Source organism: Scyliorhinus canicula, chromosome 17, assembly GCF_902713615.1.
Source record: "Scyliorhinus canicula chromosome 17, sScyCan1.1, whole genome shotgun sequence".
In the NCBI taxonomy this organism is placed as follows: Eukaryota; Metazoa; Chordata; class Chondrichthyes; order Carcharhiniformes; family Scyliorhinidae; genus Scyliorhinus; species Scyliorhinus canicula.
Window position 1 is genome coordinate 56,433,603 of NC_052162.1, and position 22,976 is coordinate 56,456,578.

The window sequence follows — 22,976 nt, forward strand, 5'->3', positions numbered from 1 at the left end:
CAACCCTAAAATACTTAGTGCAGACAAGACTCAAAAAGATCAATCTAGGTCAATCTGGGGAGTCACTGCTGGAAGCTTAAAACACAGAAATCTTGACTGCCATTACTGCGGGAGCCCAACAAAACCAACCAGTGTGGGAAACATCATTGAGAAGAAACATTGTAGTTTTATCTTGGATTTCTTAACAGTATTTAAAACTATAGAGACTTAATTCAAAAGTCTACCATAGCAGACCAGTTGGGACTCACCAAGGCCCAAACCAGACACAAAATTGAGGACGTTGGAGGGATTCCTTCGATATATGATTGCTTCAAGTGCAGACAAAAAGACAGAAGCTGAAAAAGTTAACACACTACTTTATTTGGTCAGTCCGATAGGCAACAATATATTAGCTAGACAAGGAATCAATAGATCCTCAGCAAAATTTGATGAAATTTTAAATCATTTTAATCAGTTTAATTTGAGCAGTAACAGGACCCCTGAAAGGGCAAAGTTTAACATGTCCAAGATCCAGGAGAACCTGTTGACTCCTTCGTTAATCAGCTGTACACAATGGCTGAAAGTTGTCACTACGCTGACCTAAAATCTAAGCTAATCAGGGGCAAATATTTATCGGAGTGGTGGATGATACGCTCTCAGAAATACTTCATGCTAGGTAAGATTTGACCCTTGAAAGGCCATTCAAGTGGTCAGTTAATCCAATATCCATTTACAACACATCCATCTTAAAGGGGGAAAGCAAGCCATGGTACAGATCAGGCCCCACTAGTAAAACAGCAGAGGAGCAGGGACACTCCAGGCCAAGGGAAGCATATCCAAACTAATCTCTATAGGGAAGGGACCATGCCAGCGCTGTGGAGCTAAGCAACACCATAGATGTGATCTATGCCCAGCAATCTCCGCACAGTGTTTTGATTGCAACTGCAAAGGACACTTTGGAAAGCTAACACAGCCAGACGCAGAGTTGATTCAAAGATGGTTCACAGAGTTGAGGTACCACACCAAGAGTAAACACGACCATGCTTCTTGGGTGAAGTCAAAGGGCAGGGATTTTAGTTTGGAATGCTGACATCTCAGTTAATAGTCATCCTATAAACTTTAAACTGGACATGGGAGTGAGTATTAGAACCATAGAGACGTTATGGTGTAGAAAGGGGCCATTCAGCCCATCATGTCTGCACTGGCTAAACTAGGCCATATCCGAAACAAATGCCTCTCCATCAAGATTTACCCAGTACAACAAAATCTGCCACTCCTCCAACTGTTGTAGACAAGATCGGAAAGAATTATAAAGCCTGCAGACTTCCTGAACCTGTAAGCAAAGAGACTTGGCCAGGGGTGGGGGCAGGGAGGGGGGGGGGGGGGGCATGTGGAGAAGGAGTACTGGCAGTAATGTAAATATGTTGGGTAAACAGGAATACATTGTAAATGCATTGTATAAAGACTGGGAGGGAGGTGGAGGGAGGTGTAGTTTAGGGGCCTGGCATAGAAACAGTTAACATGGGACCGGGTACTGTATCGCCCACAGTTTGATTATAAAGGGACACAAGAGTCCAGAAGGCAGTCAGGGACTGGATAGAGATGTATAGAGGCAAGCATGGAAATATGCTTTGTACTGTATAAATGTACATAATTACTAGTAGTTAAAAAACACTTACTATTAAGCTATACAAGACTCAGAACCTTTTCATGAGATCTACCAAACTACGTTCAACATCTTACAACAGCACTGTGAAATAAATAGAACAACATAAACCATATTAGTAGGGTCAAAGAAAAACATGGCTTAAAAATTATTGTTGGCACACCTGCCTCATAGTTAATGAACATAAAATGTATACCCTCTGAATTTATGAAGGTTAACACTTCTCAGACAGCCAACTGCCCTGTGCACATATTAAGAATTTGTCTGTGGCTATCACCAATAGTAGTTTGTAGGTTTTAAACACAAAGAGCTAAAAATTAATCTGCAGCCTTTTTCAGACACAGGTCGTGATTCATGATCTATTTGCACCCAATCCTGTTGAGGCAGGCAGCATGCACACGTCATCCTGCCCCTTCATTTCCATGCTTGTAGTTTAGCCAAGCACAACACATACAGCTGGCTGGCTGAGGGCCCAACATTATGTGAGGCGAGCATTTGTTGCAGCTAACCTCCAATTCTTAAAGGTAACCTGTCCTTCTTAAAGGGGAGCTGCTGCTGCTGAGTGCCTGAACTGGGATTGGCTGCAAATGAACACAAAAATATGGAGCGCAAGGAATGAGAGGACTCCCAGATTCGTGGATGTGGCATTGGATATTGTAGTGCAGACAATTAACAGAATGGAGATGCTAACCTATGATGACGTGGCACTAACATCAGACAGTCTTGTGCTCGGTGATGTAGGCAGAAGACAGGTCGCCCTAAAGGGAGATGTGCCTTTCCCTGTAATTCATCGCGTATGTCTTGGAAATAAAGAAGATTTGAAGTGAATACCCAGAAACGTCCACACTTCTTTCTTCCTAGAATCCTAGCTCGGCACATTTTACAACAGTAACGGTGGAGTTCAATAAGAGGAGAGTGGGCTTTCACAGGGTGCCAAGAGACCCTTGAGGAACACCCTCCAAACTGAATAGTAACTGGCTAGGGAGGTCAATGCCCATAGTCTGGCCCCGAAGACCAGGCAGCAGTGTTACAAAGGTTCAATGACCCCAAAGGGATGGTCAAATTCAGTGCATGAATTTTCAAAGAAGACTTCACATCCACTGCACCACCAACCTTTCATCACAAACCCATCACTCAACCAGCAGCACTCACTGGCACTCGGGACTCAGGCCTAACATCAGATCACCCACCACATCCTCACACACATTCCAATGATGCCAGCCTCACACCCACTTCTCACTGCCTCCACATATGTCCAGCTATTCAGCTTGTGCTGCATTTTTTTGTGTTCACTTGCAGGAAAGTCGCTCAGAGTTGAGAGCATCATTCAGTGTGATGAATGTAAGAAATTATCATATTTTAAACATTTTTTGCAGTAGTGTTATTAAAATCCAGATTAAAAATCAGACAGTAGGGCAGCACGGTGGCGCAGTGGTTAGCACCCAAGCCTACAGGGCTGAGGACCCAGGTTCGAATTCCGGGTCTGGGTCACTGTCCGTGTGGAGTTTGCACATTCTCCCCGTGTCTGCGTGGGTTTCACCCCCACAACCCAAAGATGTGCAGGGTAGGTTGATTGACCACACTAAATTGCCCCTTAATTGAAAAAAAATAATTGGGTACTCTAAAAAATTTTTAAAATCATAGTCTGACTGCTAGAGCTGTTAACAAGGTGTCACAAAAATGAGATAATCATTGATCCCGAAAGACGTCCTGTTAGGTAATTTGGACATTCTGAATCCTCCCTCCGTGTACCCGAACAGGCTCGGAATGTAGCGTTCACAGTAACTTCATTGCAGTGTTAATGTAAGCCTACTTGTGACAATGAAGGTTATTATTATTTGCAGGTGAAGTGTTCTGCTACTAGGTCTTGAGAACCTTTTACTTGTTTACAGATAAGTAGCTAATGGAAAATTGTTTACATTTGAAGGGCTGGGGGGGCGTAGATAATATATGAGGGCTATTATATTTGGTCCGGTCGAACAAGTTAAGGGACATCTAGTAAGAAGAGACAAAATAATGTCTTATGCTTTTGATATAGATGATAGTTAATGGGAGGAGCCAGGTCTGTCTGAATAGCAGTTGGTCCTACAATTCACAACTGAATAGAGGTGTTTCAGTTTGGTCCTGAAAGGTTCACTCCAAAGAATCTGCAAAGTGGAAAGCAAGTCAAAACCTGGGCTGTTAACTTTATTCATGAGTGGCATTTGAAAAATATTGGTTTGCTTAATTGGAATATAGTGGCAGGTTTAGGAAGTAAGTTAAGATTTCTTCTTTTACTTCAGAACTATTATAACTAATAACTGTAAAGCTTTTATTTGTGGCTAATTCTGTGTTTAAATTAAAGTTTGTTTTAACATCAAAGATACCTATGGGTTACTGTTGTACTGTTATTGTGGAAGGGGCAGCAGGGTAGCATGGTGGCTAGCATAAATGCTTCACAGCTCCAGGGTCCCAGGTTCGATTCCCGGCTGGGTCACTGTCTGTGTGGAGTCTGCACGTCCTCCCCCTGTGTGCGTGGGTTTCCTCCGGGTGCTCCGGTTTCCTCCCACAGTCCAAAGATGTGCGGGTTAGGTGGATTGGCCATGCTAAATTGCCCGTAGTGTCCTAATAAAAAAGTAAGGTTAAGGGGGGGGGGGGGGGTTGTTGGGTTATGGGTATAGGGTGGATACGTGGGTTTGAGTAGGGTGATCATAGCTCGGCACAACATTGAGGGCCGAAGGGCCTGTTCTGTGCTGTACTGTTCTATGTTCTATGCAATAGTATTTCCTCTCAAAGTATAAACAGTTGGGTTCTTGTCCGTGATACAAACATGAACAAGAGGAGTGGGGTGCAGTCAGGCCAAGGTCAAAGGACAGCTTGGTACAGCAAGGTCATTCAGGAGTCCTGCCATGGGTAATCAGATAAGGGCCTTGAAGAGAGAACGTATAGAAGAAGATTCATAAGCATGCACACTGAGATACAAGATGCATTGGCTGGCCCTGCCTGACAGTATGATGTTACCCTCAAGGAGCATAGAAGAGTCTGGTTCCAATATGGCACAGTGCATTGTGCAAAGCTTGGAACCCATCCTTTCCCGGGTGGAATTGATGATCAATTCTGCGATAGCACTTGCAGACCTAGCTATGATGCAGCATCTGCTGGTCGCGGTCTCTGCTTCTATTGCAGCACAAGCAGAAGACACATAAACTTCTTTGGAACCTGCAACTAAGTCCATGAAACCTTTAGCTACTGGCATGCAGACTCAGAATGCTGCGATTGTGATCATGCAGGCTCTCGGAGTAGTTCAGCAATCAGTCCTCCAACAGATTACTAGGATTGCTGATTTGTCCCCCAGTGTGTGACTGTGACTCCACAAACCCACTGTGCTCTCTCAGGATGACAGCATTCATTCTCCCACCATTATCACTCGTCACTCTGCCAGTGCCCATGTCAGCCAGCTAACCCACATTGCTGCCCCCTGTGCTGAAGTTATGGAGCCCAAAACTGGGCTTTCATGGCCCAATAATGCTTCTCGTGATTGTCCTAGAGGGTCATCTGTGGTCTCCCCCACTGAAATTCAGCAACCTTCCAGCAGCTATGTTCTAACCATAGGTTAGCAAGGTGTAAGGATCACCAGTCTGGACAAAGGCATCCACAAAACATGTTAAGGGAAAGTACAAGGTTGAATAGTTCATTAAATATTGTTTCATTGGACGGGTTGTCGGATAAAGATGTTATTATGTCTTTCATTGCAGGCTATGGCCAAGATGATGCTGCTATGATGAGTGTGCCAGATGGAAAGGAAGATAAGGAATAATGGAGACATTATGACAGTGAAGGGATAATCCCCTTAGGGACTCAGAGTCTGAGGTGCTCTAGTACAGCAATGGTCTGTTCCATAATGTTTCTGCTGGCAGCATAACTTTTATTTCACACTCATTGTCCTTGCATTGTTGGGTAGCGCACGTGAGCCTCAGTATCTGTACGGCAGGTAGGTCCTTGCCTTCAAGCAGGCACTATCTGGTTCTTGGTGGCCCAGAGATCACTGAACAGCACAATGCATCAGGATGAGGGAATTCTGGTTGCTGTCAGGATTTCAGGCATTCACTGACATAACGGTTTATGGATGGCCAGACACCAACTGCACATTAATGGACTGGTAGCCTTTGTGGTTACAGTACCTTCCCCCAGTTGACATGCGTACTGACAGCTTCCTGCACCATTGGGAATCCCATAATCTTGGCAAATTTACCAACCCAGTCATTGTGCTTGGAGAGAGAACACAATAAAATCACCTCCTGGATGCAGTCTTGGACTGAGATATTCGCTATGCTGTTTGGTCTTGTGTGAACCAGTCGTGCGAAGGTGTTTAAAGCCACTGGCAACATCCTTTTACCCAACTGTGAGACTGCAGGCCCCCCTTAAGGGGGTAGCAAAGTTCTGTGACCATCTCATTTTTAAGTGTCTCTGGCATTGCTCCTGGAGAAAGTGAAAGTAGAAGTGTTCTCCTACATCCGTGATGTGTAGGGTCTTGTGTGGAAGACCCTTCTTCCCCTCTCTGGAGCCTATGTTCCATCCCGCGACATGGCTACAGCTACAGCCTCGGTATCTTGGGGAAGTGAATAAATCCTCTGCCCTCCCTGTACGCTTACACCAACTCACCCCGGCAGCTCCAAAGTCAGGCCACAGTACTCCTGCAAAACATTCCAACCCTCCCCGAAAAATTGGATGCCTGTCCCTTTAAGTAGCGCTGGTGAAGGAGTTTGTGAAGGATTAGTGTCGGCGCTCAGTGGTCCTGCGCACTCCAAGCCTTCAAAACAGTGTGTCAAATCAGCGATCTGACTGATTGCAATCCTAACCCGAGCACTCCTGAATCCAGCACCATTCCCAGCGCTGGGGGCGCTGCATGTGCTGCACAACGCGCTGTACACACCATTTTGTGAAATCTCTTGCGCCAGAATATACTTGAAATGTACGGATCAGCATTCAAAGGAAATAGAGGTTAACGCTGTGGTGCAACCTTTAATCAGTACTCCTTTCCAAGCATTTATACCAATGTTATTGACTCTTCCCCTTGAGGCTACAAATAAAAGTTATTTATTTTAAATAGTTAAATCAACATTTCCTCTTCCCAAATAACCCAACTCTAAGCAGCTAGGGAGACACGAGCAAGATGCAATCGAGCCAATTTTGAATTGCGAAGGTTGCATTACTATTTGATACCAATGTAGAAGCATTCTGTAAAAGTAATCAGCATGATATATCGAGGTAGATGTTCAATGGACTTTGCAGAGCTACAGCTATTTTTAATTCAATTGTATGTGGGGGGAGGGCGATTGGAAAATAATCAGCATTTATCGACCCTCAGTCATTTCTCAATCTGTCGCTGCTGCAAACTGCAAGTTTGTACATTTGGTTTTCTTCCCCTTAAAGTTTTCCAGGTTGCAACATGCCGAGTTAAAAGTAAAAATGCCATCACTCCACTATCACGTTTTCCTTCCCTGCTCTCCGTACCATCGGGCACATTTGGCACACTTGAACTGAATGCCTTGTCCATTTATATGGGGAATTCTGCAGCAGGGACGAAGGAGTCTCCTCGTTGGGAAAGTGTAATGAAGGACAGCGCTAACAGCAGCTGATTTTAATGCTACTATTCTGGGACATTAAGGCAACGTTTTTTGGTGTCCAACTATTATTGTTGGATACATCAATATTGGAGTCCTGCGGTTTTAATAAAATTATCTTCTCTTGTTTATGTGCAATTAGTTTCAGTCGAAAATGGTAAACCACAATCATAACCCACAGGTGACAATTCCCCTCCCTGTCATCCTCATTGGTCTTGTGCACAAATGACCACCATTCCAGGGTTAGGGAGCTCATGTTTATTCCAGCATGGTGAGATAAAGAGTGTCATGATATGCAAACATGCAGGTAATGATATACAGACAGACAACTAATGAACACAGAAATGAAATGAAATGAAAATTGCTTATTGTCACAAGCAGGCTTCAATGAAGTTACTGTGAAAAGCCCCTAGTCGCCACATTCCGGCGTCTGTTCAGGGAGGCTGGTACGGGAATTGAACCGTGCTGCTGGCCTGCTTGGTCTGCTTTCAAAGCCAGTGATTTAGCCCTGTGCTAAACAGCCCCATGCTGCTCCAACCTTCAATAGGAGGAAATCACAACTGCAAACTTGAGTGTAGAAGTTGGGTAATTTGCTGACCATCTGCCCCTGTCCCATCCACCACCCCCTTTTTCAGGAAACGTTCCTGCAACAACTCCGAAAGCACTCTGTAGACTCCCCGCAGAAGACTTCATGATTAATATCAGAAGGACTTAATCCTCTTTCACCTTTTTTTAATATTCCAGTCTTGGCATACCTTTATAAAACACAAAATCAGACATAATATCATTGAGGTAAAATTAAAGCAAATTCAAAAAATACGAATATTGTTTATAATCAAGTTGGGAAAGGATCTCATGCTGTCATTTTTAGCAATATATGTTTATTTTACATATCTAAGTTTGAGATTTCTTGGAGACCTCATCGAAGTGTATAAGTCGGATAATAAGGACAGTGAGCATTACTTTCAGGTACACCACAGCAGGAGGACAAGAGGGTCCACTTTTAGAAACATTTTAGAAGTATTTCTTCACACAAAATAATGACGAAGGATTGTTGCGGACAGGATATTGGACTTAAGAAACATTTAGATGTTTCATGTGGAAAATGGTAGGGGTGGCACTCTGGAATGTAGGGAACAATTAGACTGAAAGGAACTTCTTCATCCAAACTGATCTTATGACTTTCTGACCTAATGAAGCTAGTTCTTGCTAGATGCACAGTAGATATAGAACAGTACAGCACAGAACAGGCCCTTCAGCCCTCCATGTTGTGCCGAGCAATGATCACCCTACTCAAACCCACGTATCTACCCTATACCCGTAACCCAACGAACCCCCCCACCCCACCCCACCCCCACCCCCCACTTAACCTTACTTTTTAGGACACTACGGGCAATTTAGCATGGCCAATCCACCTAACCCGCACATCTTTGGACTGTGGGAGGAAACCGGAGCACCCGGAGGAAACCCACGCACACACGGGGAGGACGTGCAGACTCCGCACAAACAGTGACCCAGCCGGGAACCGAACCTGGGACCCTGGAGCTGTGAAGCATTTATGCTAACCACGATGCTACCGTGCTGCACTAAAGCTTCACAGTGCCAAGGTCCTAGGTTCGATTCCTGGCTTGGGTCACCATCTGTGCGGAGTCTACACAGTTCTCCCTTTTTTTGCGTGGGTTTCCTCGGGGTGCTCCGGTTTCCTCCCACAAGTCCCAAAAGACGTGCTGTTAGGTAATTTGGACATTCTGAATTCTCCCTGCATGTACCCGAACAGGCCCAGGAATGTGGCATTGAGAGGATTTTCATAGTAACTTCATTGTAGTGTTAATGTAAGGCTACTTGTGAAACTAATAAAGATTATTATTATTGCTGAAGTATAATAGCCACGAGCAGCCTTCTGGTATCGCAAACCGGTGGGCAATCTTCTTACTCTCTTCTACCTTTTCAGACATGCTTTGAGATTGAAGGCTAGATAGAAAATATTAGTGTGAAAACTAAACATCAGTAGTTCGGGTGGCACGGTAGCACAGCAGTTAGCACAGTTGCTTCACAGCACCATGGACCCAGTTTCGATCCCCAGCTTGGGTCACTGTCTGTGTGGAGTCTGCACATTCTCCCCTACATGGGTTTCCTCTGGGCACTCTGGTTTCCTCCCACAAGTCCTGAAAGACATGCTTGTTAGGTGAATAGCACATTCAGTGTGAGGTGCTCTGGAGGGAGAGGGTATGGAGGAGGGGTTCTGGTGTGAGGTGCTCCGGAGGATGAACGCCTCCTCCTCGTGTGCGAGGTTGGGGCTGATACAGCTGAAGGTGGTGTATAGAGCACACCTTACAAGGGCGAGGATGAGTTGGCTCTTTGAGGGGGTAGAAGAAGTGTGTGAACGTTGCGGGGGGGAGGCCGCAAACCACGTTCATATGTTATGGTCCTGTACAAAACTGGAGGATTACTGGAAGGAGGTTTTTAGGGTAATCTCAAAAGTGGTGCACGTGAAACTAGACCCGGGCCCTCGGGAGGCCATATTCGTGGTGATGGACCAGGCAGGGTTGGAAACGGGTGCGGAGGCAGATGTTGTAGCCTTCGCCTCGTTGATCGCCCAAAGGTGGATCCTGTTAGGGTGGAGATCAACCTTGTGCCCTGACGTGGCGGGGGGACCTGTTGGAATTCTTGACTCTTGAAAAGGTCAAATTTGAACTGAGAGGAAGGATGGAGGGGTTCTACAATTCATGGGCGTTATTCATTATGCACTTTTGAGAATTGGATTACATTGAACATGGGGGGGAGGCTGGGAGGGTTTGGGGGAGGGGAACTGTAGGTGTTAATGGTGACTATGGGTGATTCCTGATTCCTTTTTGTCATTTGTTTATGTTAACGTGCGGGCTAATGTTTGGGGGTTTGGTGGGGGGATGGGATCATTGTTATTGATATGGCGATTGACATTGCATTCGTTACTGATTATTGTTTATTGTGGGGTGTAAGTTTGGGAGAAAATGTGAAAACGAAGAATAAAAATATTTTAAAAAATAAAAAGTGAACTGGACATTCTAAATTCTCCCTTTGTGAACCCAAACAGGTACCGGAGTGTGGTGACTAGGGAATTTTCACAGTAACTTCATTGCAGTGTTAATGTAAGCCTACTTGTGACACTAATAAACATTATTATTATTAAAATTAAAACAAATTGAAAATCCAATTGAATATAATAGGGATGGAGGGCCAGGGTATGTGTTGTAGCTGCAGCATGTGGGAGATGGTGGACCCTATTGTGGTTCATAGCGACCACGTCTGTAGCAGATGTTGGTTGCTCGGGGACTTTGGCTCAGATCCTACCAGGTTATAATCCCTGGATTATTACCTGAGCCAATTGCAAATTGGCATAGGATATAGAAAATTAGAGAGTTGAATACATGGCTCAAAGAATAGTGTGGGTGAAGTGGGTTTTGGTTTGTGGGGCACTGGCATCAGTACTCGGGGAAATGGGGGCTGTACCATTGGGACAGCCTACATCTGAACAGTGCTGGAACTAGTGTTCTTGCAAACTGAGTAACTAGGGGAGTAGAGGGCTTTAAATTAAATAGATGGGGGTCGATTTTATAGAGGGGACATGTAGGCTTACAAAGTAGTGATATGACAGCATTACAAAGTAGCTATTTAGGTAATGATGCCCAGAATGCAAAAGGAAGGGGCAGAGTATACACAAATAAAAATAGCAACAAATAGGGTCAAAAAGGGACAAAATGGTATCAAGGCAAAATTAATGGTTCTTTACTTAAATGCATGTAGCTTTCAGCACAAAATAAATGAATTAACTGCACAAATTGAGATTAATGTGAATGATCTTCTATCCATTGCAGAGATGTGGTTACATTGAGATCAAAACTGGAAACTAAATATTCTAAGGCAGGGAGGAAAGAGTGGTGGGGTAGTTTTGTTAGTACGAGATGGAATAAGTACTATAGCAAGAAATTATCTTGGATCAGAAGATGTAGAATCCATATGGGTGGAGGCAAGAAATAACAAGGGGAAGGAAGAGTGGAAGTTGTCTATAGGCCCCCAAACAGTAGCTATATGGAGGATGGAGAATATATCAGGAGATAATAAAGGCAGGTAAAAATGGCAGTACGTTAATCATGGGTGACTTTGGGACAGTTTCCTTGGAAAATATGTTGTGGATCCAACCAGGGATCAGGCTATTTTGGATTTGGTAATGAAGCAGTTTTAATAAACAATATCAGAGTAAAAGATCCCCTTGGAAGGAGTGGCCGTAACATGGTGGAATGTAACATCCAATTTGAGAGTGAGATTGCTGAGTCAGAAACCACAGTGCTACAAGGGTAATTATAAAGGAATGGGTAATTATACAGGAATGAGAGCAGAGTTGGCTGGAGTGGATTGTGAGAGAAGTTTAGCAGGAAAGCAATGTTGTTCAGCAATGGCAGACATTTCTGAAAATAATTCATGACTCACTGAATTATTCATGAATGTGATGTAGAAACATGTGAAGTTATGCACTTTGGTAGGAAGAATAAAGGAGCTGAATTTATTTAATTGGAGTAAGACTGCAGAAAACTGCAGCACAGGGGGAATTGGGGGACCTCATGCATAAATCATAAAAAGCTAACATGCAAGTTCAACAGGTAATCGGGAAAGCAAATGGCCTTTATTTGAAAGGGAATGGAATATAAAAATAGGGACATCCCGCTAAATATACAGGCACTAGTTAGACCACACCTGAATACAGTGAACAGTTTTGGCCCCTGTATCTAAGGCATTGGTGGCAGTCCAGAGAGGGTTCACTAGGTTGATCCCAGACACGGGGGGATTTTCTTATGAGGAGAGGTTGAGTAAATTAGGCCAGTACTCATTGGAGTTTATAAGAATGAGAGGTGACATTATCAAGACATATATGCTTCTTAGGGGGCTTGACAGGGTAGATGCTGAGAGGATGTTTCCTCTTGGAGAGTCCAGGACCAGAGGGCATAATCTCAGAGTAAGGGGTCACTCACTTAAGACAGCGATGAGGGGGAATGTCTTCTCTCAGAGGGCAGTGAATCTGTGGAATTGTTTACCACAGAGAGCAGTGGAGGCTGGTCGCTAAGTATGTTCCAGGCTGAGATAGACAGATATTTAACCAGTCAGAGACTCAAGAGCACTTTAGGGTGGGAGCGGGGTCGAAGTTGATGCCAAGCCGAGGGAACCATGGGTTTGAGCTAGGGAGGATGGATGCTAGGTTTCGGGAATGGGAGGAGCGAGGGAGGATGGAAATGAAGGACCTATTTTTATTTTTATTTATTTTTTTTTTTTTTTTTTTTTTTTTTTTTTTTTTTTTTTTTTATAAATTTAGAGTACCCAATTATTTTTTCCAATTAAGGGGCAATTTAGCATGGCCAATCCACCTACTCTGCACATTTTTGGGTTGTGGGGGCGAGACCCACGCAGACACGGGGAGAATGTGCAAACTCCACACGGACAGTGACCCAGAGCCGGGATCGAACCTGGGACCTCAGCGCCGTGAGGCAGCTGTGCTAACCACTAGGCCACCGTGCTGCCCGAAGGACCTATTTTTAAAAGGGCAATTTGGAGGAGCTGGGGGTAAAGTTTGGGATCCCACGAGTGGTGGTTTTCAGGTTCTTGCAGGAGCAGGATTTCGCAAGAAAGGTTTCCCCGACTTTTCCGGTGGCACTGCCCTCCTCGTTGCTGAAGGGGGTTGGGGGGGGGGGATTTATCCCGGCAATCTATTGGAGGATTTTGGAGGAGGTTATCTCTGGATGGGGTTAAGGCCAAGTGGGAAGTGGAGCTGGGGATGGCGCTGGAGGAGAGGCTGTGGTGTGAGATGCTGGGATGGATGAATGCCTCAAACACATGCATGAGGTTGGGGTTGATACAGCTAAAGGTATTACACAGAGCGCACCAGACGAATGCAAATATGACCCAGTTGTTTGAGGGGGTGGAGGATATTTGTGAGTGGTGTGGGAGGGGCCCGGCCAATCATGTACGTATGTATAATAATAAGCTTTATTAGTGTCACAAGTAGGCTTATATTAACCCTGCAATGAAGTCACTGTGAAAATCCCCTAGTCGCCACATTTCGGCGCCTGTTCGGATACACTGAGGGAGAATTCAGAATGTTCAATTCACCTAACAGTACGCCTTTTGGTACTTGCGGGAGGAAACCCACGCAGTCACGGGGGGAACGTGCAGACTCCGCATGACAGTGACCGAAGCCGGGAATCAAACCTGGGAACTTAGCACTGTGAAGCAACAGTGCTAACCATTGTGTTATCCTGCCGACCGTGTTCTGGTCCTGCCGAAGTTGGAGAAATTTTAGAGGTCATTCTTCAGCACCATGTTGCCGATCTTGAATGTAGATTTAAAGCCCAGTCCCCTAGGGATCCTATTTGGGGTGTTGGACATGTGGGAGCTGCAGATGGGAGCGGGGACAGACGTTTTAGCCTTTGCCTTGTTGATCGCCCGCAAGTGGGTCCTGTTGGGGAGGAGGTAAATTTCTCCACCCTGTGCCTCGGTGTGGCTCGGGGATTTAATGAAGTTCTTGTACTTGGGAAAGGTGAAATTTGATCTGAGGGGGCAAGTGAGAGGTTCCATAAGATTTAGAGGGCTGAATTCTCCGATTTTGCAGCTAGGTACTGACGCCGGCGTGGGAACTGTGGCGTTTTATGACGCCAAAATGGGACCGGTGAGGGGCTAGCTGCAGCACCGGGTAAAACACCTGACTCCCGGGCCAAAGACGACCGTAGAATGGCTGGGTCCGTGGCCGCGTATGTGAACGGCGACGATCTGCAGCGGTCGTGCTGTACAACATTGCACTGGCCGTGCGCGGACTCGACCTGCCAAATACGGCCCCACAGAACACCCTCTTGCCACCCCTTGGCCAGCCCCCACCAGTCCCCCCAGCACTTGCAGAAGCCCCCCCCGGCCAGCGGAATGGCTCCCGGCCGACTACGGTGGCGCTAGACACAGTCCGCAGCCACCGTGCCAGGTTCCCGAATGCTCAGACCACATGCCCCTGCGCAGTCGGGAACTCGGTCCATCAGGGGAAGAGCATCGAGTGAGGGCCTTCCGATGACGTTCCAACGCCATTCCAACGACATGCAGCCGCAACACGGTGATGCCATTTCGTAGGGGCCGAGAATCGAAAACCGGCGTCAAGACGGCGCCGCCGCCGATTTGGGCATCGGAAGGGATTCTCCGCCCGATGGGCGATTACGATATTAGCGTTGGAACTGTGGCGTTTTATGATGCCAAAATCGGCACCGAACCCTCACTGATCCTGGGACGGATGAGGGGCTAGCAGCAGCGCTGGGTAAAACCCCCGGCTCCCATTGATTATCCTGGGCAGGATTCTCCATTGCCCGACATAATCAGTGATCGGGCAGAGAATCCCTTCTGACGCCCAAATCGGGGGTGGCGCCGGTTTTGACGCTAGTTTACGACTCTCCGCGCCCCTCTGAAGTGGCGTCATTGCGTAGCGCCACATGAAGTTGCAACGGGAGCTTTACTCGGCGCCGCTGCTAGCCCCTCACCGTCCCAGGATCAGTGCCCGTTCGGCACCGATTTTGGCGTCGTTAAACGCCACAGTTCTCACACCAGCATCGGCACTTAGCTGCAAAATTAGAGAATTCAGCCCACATATTTCAAGGAGCTGGTTACTGCCAACTGCTATGGGGGAGGGGAGGGGGCAAGGTGGGGTGGTTGGTTGGAGTTTTGTGTGGGTTTTACTTTGTAATGTTATGTGTTTGAAATGTTAAAATGTCAAAAATGTGAATAAAAATACTTTATAAAAAAGTAAGGAAATCAAGGATTATGGGGACAAGGTGGGAAAGTATTGAAGATTATATCAGATCGGCCATGGTCTCATTGAATGGCGGAACAGACTTGATGGGCCGAATGGCCTACATCTACTCCTACATTTTACAGCCATTTGGTCTTATGGTCTTGGAAATTCTCTTGGTATGTGACCACAAACAATACAGGGTAAAAATTGTGCCACACATTCTGGTATATTGCTCTGTCAAATCTGGCAGAGTGAGGTAGAATGGTTGGGATTTGGTGAGGATACGAATATGCCAGATCCTGCCCTTGATTGGGTGTTTCTACTGAATCTTTTAAGGGCCAGGAACACCACACAACTTGTGCAAGGCGAATGTTGCCAAGAAGATGGAACAGGGAATGATGCCAAGGACTTTGGACAAGGAATTTCCTTTTCCAAAACTTATCAGAAGCCTGGCGGGAGGGAGAAGATGAAGCCTCCAAGGAGGTGCAGTTGGGGCAGTGGGAGACAGATCTACAGAACTGCCATAGACCTCCAGTCAAGGCTGGGTTCTCTTTTGTTATTGGCCCCTTGCATGATGAGTTCACAGAATGTTCCAAAATGTTTCAAAATCAATGAATTATTTTTGAAATGTAGTCACCGCTTTACTGACAGACTGCCAATGTACTCAAAGAAAGATTCCACATACGGTAACTGGGTTATAGAATTTTTTTGGATAGAATTTACAGTGCAGAAGGAATCCATTCGGCCCATCGAGCCTGCACCGACCCTTGGAAACAGCACCCCATTTAAGCCCACACCTCCACCCTATCCCTGTAACCCACCTAACCTTTTTTGAATACTAAGGGCAATTTAGCATGGCCAATCCACCTAACCTGCACATCTTTGGACTGTGGGAGGAAACCGGAGCACGTAGAGGAAACTCACGCAAACACGGGAAGGACGTGCAGACTCCGCACAGACAGTGACAGGGTTAAATAGCTGTATAATTTGTTACTGCTGATGTTGGTTGAGGAATGAATATTGGCTAGGAGATTGAAAGAAATCTCTGCTGTTCTTTTAATAATTTAATGAGATCTGAAAAGGGACTTCAATTTTACCTCTCATCTAAACGTTGACAACTCCAACAAAGCAGTACTTTCTCTATCCTGCAATGAAGTCAGTGTAGATTATGTATTCAAGTACCTGGAGAGGGACTTGAACCCTTCTGAGTTAGAGTCAGTGAAGAACAACACAGTAACAGGAGACAATGTAAATATAGTGTAAGTCAGAATGTTCTTATAATAACTTATGTGATAAATTTTTATGTTTTATGGAATTGTTTGCTTCTCCCTTTTAAAAAAATGAGTGAAGTAATTCAAATTTGACTTATTTTGTTGGTACGGATTCGGATTAAAATTCAGTGTGTGAAGCTCTTTGAAAAGTTTTGTTGTGATTTGGTACCAAATATATTATTAATTGCAATCAGAAATTAAGGTTAAAAAATATAAATTTTATGAGGTAATATAGGTAAAAGAACGAGCTCCACAACACACCATTTAGAGACTTGTACATGATAGGAAGATGAAAAAAACTGCAGGAGAATTTAAACTGCCTCCACATTAGCAAAACCAGGCAACACAGGGGTTAAAATTGAACATCTCTTTCTCACTGTCCGATATTGGCCTTTGGAGACTTTAACCTTGCTGACTCATTATTTATACATTCCCGTTGGAGAGCTATCATTCCAGGGAATTTTGATGGCCTACAGGCCAGAGTGACTGTCGTGGTCACTCTAAGCTCAGATAGGTAGCTGAAAGCTTTTCTCTATGGGATCAAGAAAAGGCTGCAGTTGCATTCCAGGCTGAAAAGAAAAGTCTGGGCAACCCCCGCCTTCCCATTTGTGAAATCTGACCAATCTCCCTTCGATCCAGCCTTGCAATTTACCCGAGTGCCAGCAGATGGCATCTGAGTTATCCATGCTTCAATTTATGGTAGTTTGCCAGACGCTTTTCTACGCCTGTTTAGAATGGACAAAATGTTAACGAAGTCCTAGATGGTAAAATTTGTTGGTCTCCCATGGAGATGGCCACGTAGAAGGCTCAGTGGTTCCCATTTTCTGGATATCCAGGAGTTAAATCCATGCCTGAGAGAGAAAGGGCTGCATAGTTGATGTCCAAGTATGAGATAGAGTTGGTGACAGTGTTATGAACCTAGATTTCAACAAAAAAAACTTTACTTATTAATAAGGCATGCATAAAGGGCCCTCTGATTGACCGGCAGCTCACTGAGGTAGGACTTCCTCCCGAATGTAACGGGGAAGCCCTGTCTCCAGCCAATTAATGCACTGAAGCATTGTATGACTCTTGGGCAGCTAGTATTAGCAGGGATGCTTTTGCCGCGACTCTTCAGTCTTCCTGCTCCGCCATCCAAAAAATCCCATCCTGTTTGACTGTGTCCTTGCATAATATAGTGAGGCTGATGCTCCATTTCACCAGATTTACATGGAACTGAGGTCAATGATTGTGCCACCTAAACAACTCGAGATACATGATGGTGAGTGGAAGGTTGGAGAGGGTTGGAGTGGTGTTAGTGAGTGTGTACACTTCTCACTGGGATGATATGTATATACAAGATGATAAAAGGAACGGTCAAAGTAGACGTGGAGTGGATGTTTCCTCTGGTGGGGCATTCTAGAACGAGAGGTTATAGTCTTAGGATAAGAGGTAGCAAATTTAAAACAGTTGAGGAGAAACTACTTCTCCCAAAGGGTTGTGAATCTGTGGAATTCGCTACCCCTGAGTGCGCTGAATGCTGGGACTGTGAATAAATTTAAGAAGGAGTTGGACAGATCTTTAATTAATAATGGGTTGAAGGGTTATGGAGAACGGGCAGGACGGTGGAGTTAAAGCCAGGATGAGATCAGCCATGATCGAATGGCAGAGCTGCCTCGATGGGCCAAATAGCCTAATTCTGCTACTATATCTTATGAATTTATGTGGAATTCATCAAGAAGGTGTTGGCGAGGGTTCCGGATTTGGATATGCATCGGTTGATTATGGGGTGGATTTTAATTATGTGTTTGACCCTAGGCTGGACCGATCATGCCCGAAATCCCTGAAGGTATCAGGGGTTGGCGAAGGAGTTTCTTGTGTTCATGGAGCGGATGGAGGGTATAGATCTAAGGAGGTTTGGGCGCCCAAGGGCAAAGGAGTTTTCTTTTTATCCGCATGTACACTGAGTATACTCCCGTATTGACTTTTTTATTATGGGTAAGGCAGGGGTGGTTGGCTCGGAATACTCAGCAATTGTCAAATTGGACCATGCACTGCACTTTGTGGATCTGTGCGTGAATTAGGGGGACACCCAGCGACCACCGTGGAGGTTGGATGTGGCACTGTTGGCAGACAAGGGGGTATATGAGAGGATTGGGGCGGCTATAGACATGTATGTTGAATTTAATAAGAACAAGGAGGTCTCTCCCTCCACGTTCTGTGAGATGCTGAAGGCGGTAATCAGGGAGGAGCTAATTTTGATTAAGGCGCTTGGGGAGAAGGTGGGGAGGATGGAAAGACAGAGGTTTGTGGAGGCCACTCTGGCAGTGGATGGGCAGTGTTTGGTCAGCCCAGAGGAGGAGTTTTTGTTGAAACCGAGGAAGAAGCTTCAGATGGAGTTTGAACTATTGTCGACGGGGAAGGCATTTGGCCAGTTGTAACGGGTGTAGGGGGAGAAGGCCAATAGTTTGTTGGCACACCAGCTGAGATGGAAGGCCGCTTCTAGGAAGATTGGAAAAATAAAGTACTGGGGCAGGGTGGTCTCTGACCTAGGTAAGGTGAATGGAGTGCTGGAGGCCTTTTACTGGGGAATGTACAGGTCGGAGCCCCTGGGAGAGGGCTCGGTCATGAAACATTTCTTGGATGGCTTGGAATTCCCGGTAGTGAAATAGGGGAAAGTGAAAGGGGCAACAATTGTCGACCAATATCAGGAGGTTATTAAATGTAGTGATGATGCCCCCGACTGGTCAGGAAACGGAAGTAATAATTTCCATGGACAGAGAGAAAGCGTTCGACAGGGTTGAATGGGAGTATCGCTTTGAGGTATTGGGTCGATTTGGGATTGAAACCAGGATTCAATGCCTGGATTACGCTGTTGTATAGGGCCCCCACGGCCCTCACTAACACAAGTTTAGGATATTTTCGTTTGCACAGGGGTGGAAAGTAAGGATGCCCACTCTCCCTGTTACTTTTTTCGGTGCCAATTAAGCTGCTGGAGATTTCACTCAGGGCATCGACGGAGTGGAGGGGAATAGAGAGGGGGCTATGGAAAACGGGGTTCCCCTATATGTGGATAACTTGTGATATGTAACAGACCTGATCTCCAGTATGAGCAGGATTATGGAGAGGCTGAGTAAATTTGGCTTGATTTCGGGGTACAGATTAAATGTGGGAAAGTGCTTCCAGTGAGCTCCCAGGGACAAGGTAGGGGTCAGGAGAAGTTGCCACTTCAGCTGCTCAGGCCGAGATTTTGCTATCTGGGAATATGGGTGGCATATAGCTGGGCTCTGTTGCACAAGTTGAATGTGGCGAACGTGGAAGATGGGGTAAAGAAGGCGGATGAGTGATTGGTGTATTGATAAAATTGCTAACACACATGTCATAATCCACCCAGATGTCCCTGACATCCCCGAGGTCTCCAAACATTGACACCTCTGATTTTTCCCCCTCAAGGCCTCCACCCCATCCCAAAAAACCCTCTGACACTTTACAATGGGTCCTGAGGTCTGAGGTCTCTAAGGTTTTTATCCTTCCCAATTCCACAGGATTAGCCTCAGTATCCTTTTTGATTGAAGGATGTTGGTGAAAAAGGTGTTGTCCAACAGAAATGTTCAACATGTATCCTGCTGGATTAGTTATTTTAGGATATGAATATTGTAACTACATAGTAGGATTTTTAGATTCAATGGATTCTCTCATGGTAAAGATAGCTGTTTAATTGGGATAGAAGTATCTTGCTAGGCTTGTTAGCTTACTACTTAGGGATTTAAGGTAAACACTACTTTAAACATTGATGGATCTCTTAACTATCTCTCTGCAATATTAATAAGATTAGGATTCTTTATTCAAAACAAGATCATACTTACTTTTCCTCGAACTGTCAATGTTGCAATTGAATTACCATCAAAAGTGAATTGTATATTTGGTTCTTTAACTTTTAAATAATTTAGAAAATATATTGTCTCATTTAGCTTTCTGTATCCAAACTCAAAAACCCATCCTCACACACTTTAGAATGAAGAGGTACATTATTGAGAAGAGTTCCCAGACCCTTATAATATCCATGTTGTTACATAATCTAGTTAAAACTTCTTAAAAGGGCTATCTGGAGGACTAATACACTCTGGTGGTTTCTTTCCTTTGTAGAGTAGTTAGATCAGTTCTTCAGACTTAAGTGTCTGTGACGTCTGTTTTTCTCAACCTTGAGAGTGGTCATCTGAGAGGTATGCTTGATCCACAATTGTCCCAAAAAGGGGTTAGGATTAAAATCCATTTCAGCACCTTATTGTGAATGTTTTTCGGAAATTCAAGTATACTGCATCTACAAGTTCCTCTTTATCCACCGTATTCGTTACATCCTGAAAAAAGTCTGATTCATTTGTCAAACAGGATTTTCCTTTTATAACATCAGGCTGATTTGTTCTAATCATGCTATTATTTTCTAAGTGCTTTGTTAAAACTTCTTTAAGAGCAGATTCCAGCACTTTTTTCATGACTGATATCAGGCTAACTGGCCTGTAGTTCTCTTTTTTCTCTCTCCTTCCTTTATTGTATCGTGATGTTACATTTTCTACAATATCAGAAGGAATTTTTATTGTTCAAGGAAGGTAACCAATTAGGGTTGGGCAATGTGAGATGATCAGATAGGTTCTCTGCTGTTTTGTTTTACTTTCCATTCAGGGAATTAGGGAGTTAGCAGACATTTAATTGGGAAATAAAATGGATTGCAGAGTCCCTGATAAAGTGGATTCTCGATGGCTTACATGGTCTCTGGAAAATGGGAATATTGGCCAATGCCTTTTCTTGTCCCATGATTTCTCGCTTTTTCATTACACTGAATTTCCGCTTTAATAAACATGTTACAATGGTGAAATATCATTTGTAGAGACATGAAATGGACACGTTTCAAAACCCACAGTCGGAACCCCGTGGTTGTTTGTTACGTGTGATAAATATATGCGCTGTACTCAAAGTTCGGTTTCGAAGACTCATAGGCCTATTCACACATGCAGTAGATATTGTTTCTGCCACCTGTACTCTTGCAAGCACTAACCTTTGTAATGTAGGCAAACCAGAACCAATCATCAATCTATAAACATGATGACCTAATCTGGTCCCAAACATAACTCTCACTATATATGAGTGCATTTTGCTAAGCATCTTACATGTAATATATATGAATTATATATTTTGTGTGCTTGGGTATTGAATTCTTTAGGTTTTTAACCTCATATATTTAGCAGATGGCAAGAGATGCATTAAATTGTGAACGTAATCCCAAGCTGGTTGTCAGTTAAAAAAAGGACCACGTACACCTTAGCAATGCACCCCTGACCATCTGTTCCTTCATATAATACACTGTATACTCTCTTCATTACCTTGTTTCTTAAATGTAGCTGAGTTGACTGCAGTGGAAAGCAGCTGGTTTGTAATTAAACACAATTAATTGATGCTATGAGTTCCAGAAGTTTTCCCTTCTGTGGAGGTTGAAACCCCATGGGCTCAATGGGAGGCATTTGTGACATCTAATTGTATTCCTGTGCAAAAACACCATTTTCTTATTGGATGCAAAACATTAAACCATGAACATAAGAAAATGATAGGCAGGAGAAAATCAACTAGTCCATCAAGCCTAACCCATATCGTGTTAGCTCAACCATTATGATTAAAGCCTCCTCCCCAACCACGCCCATGTTATTTATTCCTGAATTATTATTTTATATGGGTATGGCAATAATGTGCATTTCTACTGGCTATTCTGCATTCTGCACCTGAGAGGAAGGTCCAGGAAGTAAGAGAGATAGTCTTTGAATTGTTTTGATTATTTTCAGTTTACTTGTCTCCTATTTGACATTTCACCTCAGCCCATTTGTGTCCGCATCTGATGTAAGCAACTGCACTTAGTTCTTTGCAGATAGTCACTTCATCACTTGCTAGTGATCATGAACACAGGCTGATTACTTTTCCCCCTCATTATGTATGACTCCTGGTTTGTGTTGAGTTAACTGATCCCTGCTAGGGTACCATTGCCATTGAGTACTGCGCCTAAAGGGGAAAATACACAAGTCAGCCAGAATCGCCTTTCATCATTATCCAGCATTTCCCACTGTGAAATTTGTGTGTGAACACTAAATGAGGATAGAATCGGATTTGAACACGAGGTCAATGTAGACAGGGGAGATACTAAATCCAGATTCTATTTTGACTCAAGGAGCTTTTCCTTCATTAAAGTGCCAAATGCCTGATCTTTCCCACACTGACCATGTTTAAAAATATAAATAGTTCACAAGCGGATCTTCTGCTCATTGATATCTTTAGCAGAAGAGGTACAGAAACCAGAAAACCATTTATAATTGTTGAGTTTCCTTTGCTCTTCCATGAAAGTTATGGTGGACAAGCAGGAGAAAGTTTGCAGAAAATCACCCCCCATTTATTTACCACCTTACAGGTTTAAAGTCATTTGGATTAGAGCATACAACATAGAACAATACAGCACAGAACAGGCCCTTCGGCCGTCAATGTTGTGCCGAACTGTGTCCGAAACCAAGATCAAGCTAGATTGGATTTGTTTATTGTCATGTGTACCAAGGTACAGTGAAACATATTTTTCTGCCAGCAACTCAACAGATCCCATGAAATGAAAAGGAAATAATAGAAAATACATAATAGGGCAACAGAAGGTACAC